Source organism: Equus przewalskii, chromosome 17 (genome assembly GCF_037783145.1).
Source record: "Equus przewalskii isolate Varuska chromosome 17, EquPr2, whole genome shotgun sequence".
Taxonomy (NCBI): domain Eukaryota; kingdom Metazoa; phylum Chordata; class Mammalia; order Perissodactyla; family Equidae; genus Equus; species Equus przewalskii.
The window spans coordinates 66123089-66137706 of record NC_091847.1 but is presented as its reverse complement, the minus strand read 5'-3'; positions in this window follow the sequence as shown (position 1 = coordinate 66137706).

The window sequence follows — 14618 nt, the reverse complement described above, 5'->3', positions numbered from 1 at the left end:
TTTTACCTTTGTTTTGTATTGAGGCTAGTACTGTGCTCAGTAATACAAGAATAAAAGGTGAAAGTATGATTGACCCTGTTCTGAATGGAGCTATTTCTACGGCATCTGCCAAATCATTTATTGGATATACTGCCATCACCTGCACTCAATACTTCCAAAAACAAATAGATTTTTTCCTCAAAGCAGCTATGCTTCTAATATTTCCTTTTTGCTAAAAGCACCATCACATTCCTGGTCCTTCAGACTTACAATCCCTGGAGCTATAGTTGCCTCTCCCCTACATATTCTCCATGTCGCATAAAATCTTGCTTCTTATTCCTTCTGTGCTCTCTTCTACTGAGCCATCCTGTTTATTAATGTTTTCATTTTTTCTATTTGCCAGCAAAAATACATACATAAGGGCCGACCCCGTGGCCTAGTGGTTAAGTTCTGCTCACTTTGCTTTGGTGGCCCATGTTTGGTTTCTGGGCATGGGGTTACACCGCTTGTCAGCCATGCTGTGGTGGAGACCCACACACAAAATAGAGGAAGACTGGCATACATGTTAGCTCAGAGCGAATCTTCCTCAAACAAAAAGAGGAAGATTGGCAACAGGTGTTAGCTCAGGGAGATTCTTCCTCGGCAAAAAATAAAAGTAAAATTATATATATATATATATATATATATATATATATATATATATAATAATTCTCTATTCCTCACAGTTAAAGCTGACATTTTTTTAGTCTGAATTAAGAGGATCCAATCTTAGTCTTTTAACTGCCTAACAAGCCTTCTGCTCTAGTCCCCCTGTGCCTTCCTCAAAATTCCTGGCACCTCATAGACATGAGCCCTGCTTTCCTCTGTCACTCTCCAAGTGTTTATTCCTGCCTCTAAGTCTGTTTCTTCTGGAATGCCGGTAGTGCTTTTGTCTCTAATTGTTCCCAAATTTAGTTATCCCATAAATCTATTTTAAATTCCCACTTCCTCTATGGAGCTTTCCTCAGTTTCTCAAACTCACACTAATAGAATGCTCTCATTAGTACTTTCAAGTCAGTCATATGTTCTAGAATGCTAGTCAATCAAGAATTGTAACTCATAGTGAGAGCTGATGTTTGTATAGTTCTTATTCTGTACCAAGCACTAATCTAATGCTCTACATATATTAAATTCAATTATTCACAACAACTTTATGAAGTAGAAACTACTATAATTCCTAATTTTTCAAATGAGGAAATTGGGGCACAGGCTATAAAATCTACCCAAGGTCACACAGTAAGTGGCAGAGTTAGGAATCAAACCCAGACATACCAGTTCCAGAATCCATGCTTTAAACCACTAATCCTTCTTATAGGTTCCTTCCAGTTTTAAATTCCTACACATTATCTAGGTCAACCTCATCATTTGACTGAAGACAAACCAAGGAAGAGAGATCCAGTTATGAAGTACATAAAGCAGTGTTTCTCAAAATTTAATATGCCATGTGAATTACCTAGAGGTCATTTAAAATGCAGATTCTGATTTAATAGGTATAGGATGAAGACTGAGATTTTACATTTTTAACAAGTCCCCACGTGATACTGACTTTACGGGCCCATGTATCAACGCCGAGTAGCAAGAAGAAAGAGAAATGCTAGCTGAGACTGGAACTCAGTTCTGACTTATTCTATCCAGTGTCATCCAAAACATTATGCTCATAGGTAAGGAGGGAGAAGATGTGACTGACAGAATGTACCAGGAAAAAACTTACCTCATTTTGAATCACCTTCTTGCTGATCATGAGTGGTGAATAAGTTTTATGGTGCTTTTTTCCACATGTATTTTTATTTTGTAGTAGTATAAGAGGTACATTTAGATAGCTCTAAGATTTACCATCTTTCTCTGATCTGCACAAGCACTGAGCTTGACCAAGACTTATCATCCATAAATTCATTATTCACTTCTCTACATCTCATCGATTTATTGCTCTGGGTAGTGATTTGGGAATATGGGTTGAAGGAGGAAAGAGTATGGGGAGAAAAGCAGGCTTTCCAGGACCCAAGAAAGGTGGAGTCAGGACACCACTCATGGGCATTCATTCTGCTTTTTCTTCTTCATGAGCTCACTGCTGAATTAGGCTAAAGAACCAGAGTCCCAGATGCCTGAATGTTTTTTCCAATAAGGGCATATACTGCCTAAGTTTTTTCTAAATAGTAATATATGTCCCTGGTATAAAAAGTACAGGACAAAATGAAGCTTCCCGGATCTGGAAAGACATACCTTGTGCAGCTAGTGTTAACAGTCGGATTTCCCTCTTTCGGGGGCTCTGGTAGTCACAAGAAGCTGCAGAGACAGGCCGAGACGCATGGCCAGCTAGCTTCCACTAAGCCTGTCATGTACGCCCTTGGCCAAATACACAAATACATCAGAAACTTGAGGAGTGTGTATATTTTCTTTCTAGCCATCTATTGTGTATTTAAACCTATAAAGTCAAAAAAAAAAAAAAAAGGAGGATGACAGTTCTTTTGATGTCATTTATTTATGTCTATCATTTAAACAAAAACCACTTACTTTCCCTGCCTTTCTCTTAACACTCTTGCCCTCCCCCAATCTGTGATTTTGTAGGCCAAAATCTGTTTGCTTTGCCTTGCCTTACCTAAAGTCCTAACTCTGTAACTTACTCCAATGTGCCCTTAAACAATGATGCGTGCGGGAGCTTTTACTATGGATTTTAAGTAATATTAACCATCAACTGAAGATATTTTTTTGTTAGAGAAGGACATAATATAGAACAGTATACCTTAAATTTCTTTTTAGATAAATTCAGAATGCCAGATAAAATAGCTCTTTGAGTCCTGAAAAATAAACCTTGTGGGTTTCTCTCATGTATGAGAATTAAGGTATTTATTCAAGGATTAAGCGTTTTTTTAAGGACACCGTAAAGATGCTTTTGGATCACTATGGTATTTTTATATATGTTTATACATGATTTTCTGTTTATAAAATCTTAACTATACAATTAGTCTTCCCAGTATACATACATATATATGTGTGTGTATATATATATCTCCTCATTTAATAAATCTGAATTATTAAAGACACTATTGTTTTTAAAAAGATTTTTGGGGGTCATCAAAAATATCTCATGTCATATATTTTGTATAGCTCTCTAGAAGGAATCCGCTGAAATCAATAGCTCTGACATTTGCCATGCTGTTGTACTAACTTGACTCCTCCGTCCAAAATGTAATTAAGTGTATGGGGTGGGGGGACTTATTTCGATTCCTTCAGTATTACACTTACTAATTTGTAGAAATGCATTTTGCCCCATGAACTTTTATTTTAGTAGAAATTTCCTGTTAAGTGCCACGCCAGCCACCATGATCTTTGTGTGACAGATTTCCTAACACAGATCTCAAGAGAGTGGTAGGAAAAGAGAAAGCTCTCTCAGACAATTCGCTATTCCAGCATTGATATCTGCATTGATTACGGAGTGGCTGATCTCTTGGTTTATCCCATTTAAATCAAGTCCAAATTTGCACTTTGTAGAAAGCTATTTAAAGACCACTAGAGAATCTGAAACAGTTTCATTAGGGCGACACTGCAAACAAAAACTCCTCTGAATTGTGTAGAGGACATCGTCTCCCTGGCCGAGCTGGGCTTCATGCATCAACTTGCTGCGGTGGGTCTTGCGATCACAAGCTCTCTGCTCTGGCAATGCTATGGATTCACACACTCCAAAATTTAGAAGCACACAAATTTGAAAGAATCAAGACATTTCCTGAAAATGCACTTGAATTAAATGCAGAAGACCTGAGGTGGAAAAAATTTTAAAATAATGGTATTTCTTTTGATAACGCTTATGATAACACAAAACTGATTTTACTGCATACAGAATAACCAGACCTCATACCCAAATACCAAGCTTTCCCAGAAAAAGAGATTTGAGAGGAGCAAACAAAGAAAAAAACGTCACAGGTAAAGTTTTTTTAGGTAAAATAAAACTATATGAAAGGAAGGATAATATAAGTTAATAAAATCAGAGTGCTAGGAAACAAGGATGATTTGACAATAAAAATCAAGTAACAATGGTTAAACTAATTTTTAAGTGCATGCTTAAAAAGGATTCATGAGAAATGAGGAAAATTGAGGTAAGGTATAAGTAGACTTTAAAAATGAGATTAAGATATAAAATCATTAAAAGATTCAAATTCTCATCCAGAGATTTTTCTTGGATATTATATATTTGTGTAAGGGAGGTGATTATCTTAACAAGAACAAAGCCTGAGCATTACTATGTCAAATTTTTCCATATTAATACAATGTAATATGAAATAGTAATCAATACAATTAGTAACAAGCATTTCTAAGAAATAAAAGCTACAACAAACTGTAAAAAGCTGAACATCACTGTTGAGTCAAAGAATAATAAGAATGATATTTAGAATCACGTTACATGAAAAACTTAACTTGGATTAAAGAACAGTAGGATCTGAATTGCTTCAACCACAAAAATAAAAGCAAGTAAAAGTTTGCCCTAAAGTGGAACTGATTAAATAAGGAAATAGAAGAAATTAGTCCAACTAGTGTGAGAAGATAAGCTACAGCGGTCTTGTCAAGGTCTTACTTCACCTTTGAAGAGACAAACGGAGAGAAGTGAACAGGAGCTTCAGATAAAGTAGAAAAAGCTACATAAAACGAACAGCTTCAGGGATCCGATTGCAGCCATCCTTTCTCCACTACAACACGATTAGAAGATGAGTCTTCACAAGAAGGGCACAGGCACGCTTCTCTTGTCTGTTCATTCTCACTTTGGATTCAAAGGCAGCATTTATCAATGGCCTAGAATGAATGCAGCCAATTGTTTTCAGTAACAAACTCACCACTAGGTTGCAGTCTTAGCTCAACTGCTTCTTTCACAACTATTCACAAGCAGTTGACGGTTTTAATGGTAAACAGTTATTACTTCTCTCTTGTGACAAGAGCTGACAGAAGTCACACTCAGTTTATCAATCAATTCAGTAGCCTATCTATATTCCGCACAGAGACATTGTTTTTCAAGAGCATCAGAACTCACAATGTGCCAGTCAAAAAGTTCTCACTCATCCACAGGCAGCGTCTTCAGAGCTTTCTTCCATCACAAAGCATAGCATTGTGCAGCGAAAAAAATTATTCTTTGGGTATTTGAAGCCACTAGTTTCAATATAGGACCAATGGTTAAATAAGACACACATAATTACCTTTCTCTTTGTTTCCCTTGCTGTTCTCCGGTCCTAACCCCCACAGAAGATGCAGTTTGGCTGTGCTGCTTCCTGTCAAAAGTCCACCTCTCTGTCGTCATTGTAGGCACTTCCACTAGCAGTTCCCCAAAAGAGCTTCAGGTGCTACTTATTCTTTAATCCCTACAGGCATATTTTTAAAAGAACTTGACACTTTTTATTTTTAAAGGGAAAACCCAGAGATAGACAAAAATAAAATAAGGAAATGAAACAATAATGCCTTATTTGTAACACATTTGAATCCTTCTGAATCCTTTCCTAATGGAAGTGCCCGTGAATGTTGTAGTGTTTCGCTTCCATGAATGACTCATACGTTTTGTGGAGGTTTTGGAGAGAGGGAGATAGCTATCACGAAAGTTTCTGGAGAAAATGCTTAGATATTTAGTTTGAAATATATTTTTGAAAATAATAAATAATGAAGCATCCAATTATAATTTTAAAATAAGTCATATGTAACCACACCAACTCTCCCAAATCCTGAAAGATAAGGCATCTGGTAATAATCGCATAAAATAGACAACATTCATTTAGAGCCTAATACACGCCAGACCTCATGGTCAGTGCTTAACATGCATGTTTCATTTAATCTGCCCTACAACCCTGTAAGGTACATTCTTTGATTCTACAGGCGGTCTTCCCTTTGCATGGTGGTGCAGGACTGTAAAAATGACTGCAAGCCAAGACTGTGTAAAGAGACCTATTTTAAAAGATTTTATTGAGGTCATAATAGTTTAAAACATTGTAAAATTTCAGTTTTATATTATTATTTGCCAGTCACCATATAAATGCACCCCTTTACCCCTTATCTTCACCCCTCAACCCCCTTCCCCTCTGGTAACCACTAATCTGTTCTCTTTGTCCGTGTGTTAGTACATCGTCCACGTATGAGTGAGATTATATGGTGTTTGTCTTTCTCTGCCTGGCTTATTTCGCTTACCATAATATCCTCAAGGTTCATTCATGTTGTTGCAAATGGGATGATTTTGTCTTTTTTTTTGGCTGAGCGGTATTCCATTGTATATATGTAGCACATCTTCTTTATCCATTCATCAGTTGATGGGCACTTGGGTTGCTTTCATGTCTTGGCTATTGTGAATAAGGCTGCAATGAACATAGGGGTGCTCAAGTTGCTTTGAATTGTTGATTTCAAGTTCTTTGGATAAATACCCAGGAGTGGGATAGCTGGGTCGTATGGTATTTCTATTTTTAATTTTTCGATAAATCTCGATAGTGTTTTCCATAGTGGCTGCACCAGTTTGCAATCCCACCAGCAATGTATGAAGGTTCCCTTTTCTCCACATCCTCTCCAACATTTGTTGGTTTTTGCCTTGGTAATTACAGCAGTTCTACCAGGTGTAAGGTGATATCTCATTGTAGTTTTGATTTGCTTTTCCCAGATGATTAGTGATGTTGAACATCTTTTCATGTGCTTACTGGCCATCTGTATATCTTCTTTGGAAAAACATCTGTTCATATCCTCTGCCCATTTTTTGATTGGGTTGTTTGATTTTGTTGTTGAATTGTATGAGTTCTTTACATATTTTGGAGATTAGCCCCTTGTTGGATATATGATTTGCAAATATTTTCTCCCAGTTAATGGGTTGTCTTTTCGTTTTGTTGCTGGTTTCCTTTGCCTTGCAGTAGCTCTTGAGTCTGATGAAGTCTCACTTGTTTATTTTTTCTTTTGTTTTCCTTGCCAGAGTAGTCATGGTATTTGAAAAGATCCTTCTAATACCGATCTCAAAGAGTGTACTGACTATATTTTCCTCTGGTTTTATGCTTTCGCATCTTACGTTCAAGTCTTTAAACCATTTTGATTAGACCATTTTCATTCTTTTGCAGGTGGCTGTCCAGTCTCCCAACACCATTTACTGAAGGGACTTTCCTTTCTCCATTATATGTTCTTAGCTCCTTTGTCGAAGATTAGCTGTCTGTGGATGTGTGGTTTTATTTCTGTTCCATTGATCTGCATGTGTGTTTTTGTACCAGTACAATGCCATTTTGATTATTATAGCTTTGTAGTATATTTTGAAGTCAGGGATCATGAAGCCTCCAGCTTTGTTCTTTTTTCTCAGGATTGCTTTAGCTATTCAAGGTCTTTTGTGGTTCCATATGAATTTTAGGATTTTTTGTTCTATTTCCGTGAAGATTGTCATTGGGATTCTGATTGGGATTGCACTGAATGTGTAGATTGCTTTAGGTAGTATGGACGTTTTAACTATTTTTTATTCTTTCAATTTTATTGTTTATTCTTCCAATCCATGTGCATGGGATATCTTTCCATTTCTTTATGTCATCATTGATTTCCTTCAAGAATGTCTTATAGTTTTCAGTGTATAGGTCTTTCACCTCCTTCGTCAAATTTATCTCTGGATATTTTATTATTTTGTTACTATTGTAAATGAGACTGTATTCTTGAGTTCTCTTTCTGTTAGTTCACTAAGAGTATAGAACTGCAACAGATTTTTATTACTTGATTTTGTACCCTGCAACTTTGCTGTAGTTGTTGATTATTTCTAGTAGTTTTCTGATGAATTCTTTAGGGTTTTCTATTTATAAAATCACGTTGTCTGCGAACAGTGAGGAAGAATAGTTCACTTCTTCCTTGCCAATTTGGATACCTTTGCTTCTTTTTCTTACCTAATTGCTCTGGCCAAAACCTCCAGTACCATGTTGAATAAGAGTGGCAAGAGTGGGCACCTTTGTCTTGTTCCTGTTCTCACAGAGATGGATTTCAGTTTTTCCCTGTTGAGTATGATGTTGGCTGTGGGTTAGTCATGCATGGCCTTTATCATTTTGAAGTATTTTCCTTCTATACCCATTTTATTTAGAGTTTTTTTCATAAATGGATGTTGGATCTTGTCAAATACTTTCTCTGTGTCTCCTGAGATGATCATGTGGTTTTTATTCCTCATTTTGTTAATGAGTACCACACTGATTGATTTGCAGATGTTGAACCATCCCTGCATCCCTGGTATAAATCTCACTTGATCATGGTGTATGATCCTTTTACTATATTGCTGTATTAAGTTTGCCAATACTTTGTTAAGGATTTTTGCATCTATATTCATCAGCGATATTGGCTTATAATTTTCCTTCTTTGTGTTGTCCTTGTTTGCTTTGGGATCAGGGTGACATTGGCCTCATAAAATGTGTTAGGAAGTATTCCATCTTCTTCAATTTTTTGAAATAGTTTGAGAAGAACAGGTATTAAATCTTCTTAGAATGTCTGGTAGAATTCTCCAGAGATACTATCTGGTCCTGTACTCTTATTTTTGGGGAGGTTTTGATTACTATTTTGCTCTCTTTGTGATTGGTCTATTCAGAGTCTTTATTTCTTCTTGATTCAGTTTTGGGAGGCTGTATGAATTTAAGAACATATCCATTTCTTCTAGATTGTCCAATATGTTGGCATATAGTTTTTCATAGTATTCTCTTATAATCCTTTGCATTTCTGTGGTGTTCATTGTAATTTCTCCTTTTAATTTCTAATTTTATTTCTTTGAGCCTTCTCTCTTTTTTTCTTAGTGAGTCTGGCTAAGGGCTTGTCAACTTTATCTATCTTCTCCAAGAAACAGCTCTTAGTTTCATTGATGCTTTCTACTGGTTTTTTGGTTTCAATTTCATTTATTTCTGCTCTAATTTTTATTATTTACCTCCTGCTGCTGACTTTGGGCTTTGTTTCTTCTTTTTACAGTTCTATTAGGTGTAGTTTAAGATTGCCCAATTTGAGATTTTTGTTGTTTGTTAAGGTGGCCTGTATTGCTATGAATTTCCCTCTTAGGACTGCTTTTGCTGCATACCATATGAGTTGGTATGGTGTATTTTCATTTTAACTTGTCTCCAGATATTTTTTGATTTCTTCTTTAATTTCTTCAATAATCCATTGGTTGTTCAGTAGCATGTTGTTTAGTCTCCACATGTTTGTCACTTTCCCAGCTTTTTTCTTGTAGTTGATTAGTTTCATAGCATTATGGTTGGAAAAGATGCTTGATGTGATTTCAATCTTCTTAAATTTACTGAGGCTTGCCTTGTTTCCCAACATTTGGTCTATCTTTGAGAATGTTCCATGTGCACTTGAGAACACATATTCTGCTGTTTTTGGATGGAGTGTTCTATATATGTATATTAAGTCTGTCTGGTCTAGTTTTTCACTTAGTGCCACTATTTCCTTGTTGACTTTCTGTATTGATGATCTATCCATTGATATAAGTGGCATGTTAAGGTCCCCTACTATTATTGTGTTTTTGTTACTATCTCCTTTTAGGTAAGTTTCTTTATGTACTTTGGTGTTCCTATGTTAGGTGCATATATAAGTGTTATGTCCTCTTGATAGAATGTCCCTTTTATCACTATATACGACCCTTCTTTGTCTCTCATTGCCTTTTTTATCTTGAAGTCTACTTTGTCTGATATAAGTATAGCAACATCTGCTTGCTTTTGTTTGACATTAGCTTGGAGTATCATCTTCCATCCCTTCACTCTAAGCCTGTGTTTGTCTTTAGAACTGAGATGTGTTCCTGGAGGCAGCATACTGTTGGGTCTTCTTTTTTAATCCATCCTGCCACTCTGTGTCTTTTGATTGGAGAATTCAATCCATTTACATGTAGAATGATTAGTGATATATGAGGGCTTAATGCTGCCATTTTATCACTTGTTTTCCAGTTGTTCTGTATTTCCCTTGTTTCTTGTCCTGTGTATTTCAGACTGCCAATTCTGTTTGGTGGCTTTCTATGATGGGTTTCTCTTTATTTATCATTTGTGTCTCTATTCTGATATTTTGTTTAGTGGTTACTGTGAGGTTTACAAAAGATCTTGTAGATAAGATAGTCCATTTTCTGATAGCCTCTTATCTACTTAGTCTAAGCAGGTTCCCTCCCTTTCCCCTTTCCCATCTAATTTATTATCACAACTTATGCTCTTTTGTGCTGTGAGTCTGTGGTTAAAATGAAGTGATTATATTTATTCTTGATTTTTCCTTCCCTTTATCTTTAATGCTATAATTGTTTGCTAATCTGTTCTGATAGACAGTTGCAATTTCCTGATTTTGTCTGCCTATTTATCTCCTTGCTCGAGGCTTTGTAAACCACCCCCCCCCCCTTTTGTTCAGGTATGAGGGCCTTCTTGATCATTTCTTGTAGGGGAGGATTTGTGGTGATGAACTCCCTCAGCTTTTGTTTATCTGGGAAAGTTTTTATTTCTCCATCATATCTGAAGGATATTTTTGTTGGATAGAGAATTCTTGGGTGAAGGTTTTTATCTTTCAGGATTTTGAATATATCATTCCATTCTCTCCTAGCCTGAAAGGTTTTTGCTGAGAAATCTGCTGAAAGCCTGATTGAGGTTCCTTTTTAGGTTATTTTCTTCTGCCTTGCTGCCCTTAATATTTTTTCTTTGTCATGACTTTTGCCCATTTTACTAATATATGCCTTGTAGAAGGTCTTTTTACATTGATGTAATCAGGAGTTCTATTAGCTTCTTTTACTTGTAATTCCAGCTCCTTCCCCAGGTTTGGGAAGTTCTCAGCTATTATTTCTTTGAACAAACTCTCTGCTCCTTTCTCCCTCTCCTCTCCCTCTGGAATACCTATAATCCTATGTTGCATTTCCTAATTGAGTCAGATATTACTCAGAGAATTTCTTCATTTTTTTAGTCTTAGTTCTCTCTTCTTGTCCACCTAAAACATTTCTATATTTCTGCCCCGTAAATTGTTAATTCTGTCCTCCATAGTATCAGTTCTGTTATTTAAGGACTCCAGATTTTTCTTTATCTCATTCACTGTGTTTTTCATTTCCAATATTTCTGATTGGTTTTCTTTATAGTTTCAATCTCTTTTATGAAGAATTCCCTCAGCTCATTAATTTCATTCCAGCTTTCACTGTCTTTCTGAGTTTTCTTGTCACTCGAGTTATTTTTGCGATAGCTTTTTGAATTCTCTGTCATTTAGATTGTAAATTTCGGTGTCTTCAGGATTGATTTCTGGGTGTTTGTCTTTTTCCTTCTGGTCTAGAGTATTAACAGACCTCTTCATACTATTTGATGGAGCAGATTTGTGCCTTCGCATAGTGATAGTATCTAGTAGCGGATTCCACCTGCTGCCACTGGTGGTGAGGCAGGAGCTGTGTACTCTGAGCCTGCCATGATCCATGGTCACTGTGCCTGTCCAAGCCTGGACCATTCCTTGGGACCACAGCAGCACTGTGGGCTCTCCCACTGAATGGGAAAGTGATCATATGGGTGCTCAGGGCTGCCACTGCCAGCTCCCACATTCCTGTATAAGCATCCCACCTTTGGGGTCACCACAGTACTACTGGCAGTCTCGCAGCTGGCAAGTTGTTTGTCTGTGCCCGCAGATCTGCCACCATCTCTTCCTAGGTTACACCGGCTGTTGTGCTTGGTGGGTGGGGCCTGTCCACTGGATCCAAGCCTGAGCCACTTCCTGGGACCATGGCAGCACTGTGGGCTCTCCCACTGGATGGGAAAGTGCGGGGGCTCAGGGCTGCCATCACCTGTTCCCGCAGTCATACTGAGGTGTGCGCCTACCCTTCGAGCTGCAGTGGTACAATGGGTGCTCTAGCCAGGAGAGCAGTTGCATGAATGCACAAGACTGCTGGGGGGCTGAAGAGTGCTCATCTATCTCCACCACCTCCCCAGGGGTAGTCCATCCACCTTCAGATATATAGCTGCGTGGATATCTCAGGCATCTTGTGCTGTGTGAGTATCCGCCATCGATCACTGAATGACCATTTAGTTGTTGTTTGAAGGGGGAGAGACAAAGGTAACAGCTCACTCTGCCATGTTGCTGACATCACTCTCTTTTTCCTGTGCAGAGATCTTACTAATCAATGGGAAAAATTACAATTGTTCCATGACTTTAAAAAAGTTTTCTCAAAACTTTAAAAATTATCCTACTGTTGATTCTAAATGTACTGGGAAATTTACAAATTTGTAAACCTAGTAAATTATCATACTGTAATTTAAAACATTAGAAACATACAGAACTAAAGTGTTTTATTTCTTTGTAAAAAAACTTATTAGGAGTAGTTTGAACAGTTCCAGCCTCCTTCCGGTCATTTAACTTACATTATAGAGCAAGTATCTTTTCTATTTCTTGGCAAATTGTCACACTTCTTTCTCAGTTTACATCAGTGTATCATATTTTATCCTCTGTGCTTTCATTGTCATAAAATACCTTGAGACTTGCTTTAATGTGAAGTTTTTTGCCAGCATCACTTCCTCTGGGCCATCTTCCTCTTTTTCATCACAACTACCTTCCTCAAGTGTGTGGATAGGTAGGCTTCACTAAGTTCCTCTGGTTCCAGGTCTGGGGTCTCTCCAACGGCAGCAATGTCAACCTTCCCATGGTCAGCTATTCCTGCTATAACTCCATTTATGTTTGATTTGAATTTCATTTCCAGCATCACTACTTTTCATTTCTTTGCTGAATTTAATGTTTTTGGCAAATTTCTTCTTTTGGTTAGTCATTTTTGTAAAATGTCACAGGGGTTTATCACAGGTTGCCAAGAAGGCAACACAACTATAGACTTTGCTGTCTGTGTGTGAATTGAATAACAGATGCACAGTGACCAATCACGGACAGACTCTGAAAAAAGTGATGTGATTGGTTACTGACCACGATGTGCATCTATTATTTACATAGTGATTGGAGAACTGAAGAGCTAGTATCAAAGTTTGTATTTTGTCTAATTACTCACAGTTACTATATGTGGTAACCAAAATTTGAACTGTGTTGCTGGGGAACCGATGTTATTTAGCTAAACCATGGTAACTGAAATGTGTACATATTGGAACTGTACAAAGCAAGGACTGCCTGTACTCATCCGATGTATAAGGATGATTAGAGGGTTAAGAAATTTTCCCAGTGTCACATAGCAAGTAAGGGGCTACGTTAAGATTCAAGTCCAATGTTTTCTAGGTCTAAGACTCAGGTCTTAGCAGTTCTGAGTTGCTCTGATGACAGTTGCCTTTTGTTCCTACATGTACTTGTGTTCTGCTTAATGATGTGCCTTTTACTTTTCAGTTTAACAAAGTGATAATATCTCATTATATTTTGAGGAATATTTAAGTACTCACTAGTCTATGTGTCCCAAATTGTGTTCCAAAGATGTTAATAGGTGTGGCAAAGGTCCTAATGCAGTGTCCCTGGGGGCTCAAGGGACATTAAGGAGGCCAGTGTGAATGCAGGAGTGAACAGTGGAAGAGCTAGAGACATGCATCTGAGAGGAACCAAGAGGCCAGGCCATGTAGGATCTTACAGGCCTGCTTCAGGATTTTGGCTTTTATTCTGATTAAGATGGGAAACTACCAGAGAATTTTGAGCAGAAGATTATAGTGTAGGAGAAATGAAACAACATCTTTCCCTTTCCTCAGACCTGGCAATTAATGGGAAGGAAATGCAGGAGAGGTAGAGAGTGAGAAAAGCAGGCATGTGAACCACTTCCTGCTCTCCTGGCTTTGGCCTGGAGATGGGGAGGAACGCTCAATCAGTGAGGGAAATACCAAAGGCAGAGGAGCAGAATGCAGAATCCAGGAGCAGGCAGTGAGCTAATGTGTGAATGAGTAAAGAATTGTGTACTTTATTAATGTTTAAATAAGCAATTACTACAAATAGACCCATTTAAATTTGATATCAAATTTAAAATTTAAAATGCTAAATGATGCAAAGAGGAGCTTGGGGTGTATAGATGTAGGTCAAAGTGTATTAAGAGACAGTTAAGACTATTGGTTTGTTTGGGGAAAGACTGAGAAATTGATGAGCTTTAGATAGTGCCTCCTACTTCAGTAAGTTGGGGGTAATCACCAGAAGAATAAAAGTAGAATGAGTAACTTTCAAAACAGCAGAAGCAAATTTGATTATCCAGTAAGTGGTAGGAAAGGAGATAAAGAAACAAAACTCAGGAAGAAAGCCTGGTGTCTTATCTTAGGTTCCTTCAAGAAGAGAGCCTGAATCAAGGTCTAGTACGCAGGCAATTTACTTTGGAAAAGAATCCCCAGGAGCAAGAGTAGGGGATTGGAAAGAGTGAAACAGAGAAGGAGGGAAAGGCAATTTAGGATTGTATTTTCAAGTTGATCACCGTGGTGGGCAACTGGAGCTCAAACTACTAGGGACTTCTGAGGAGCCATGTAGAACATACTCCAGGAATATCTACCCAAGGGATGGAAAAAAGGAAAATTTGTCCTCTAGCTCCTATGCTTCCATTGATCAAGGGTTGTCCATAGTTCTTGTCTGCACTTTTGGTTCTCTCATATATTGCAACGGTGAGAGGTTCTTGCAGGTATGCCAGACAGTGGTGCTAGAAACACTCTGGAGTAGAAAGCAAGAGATCCATACTGCAGCTGAGACAACGTGCTCTCAAGTTA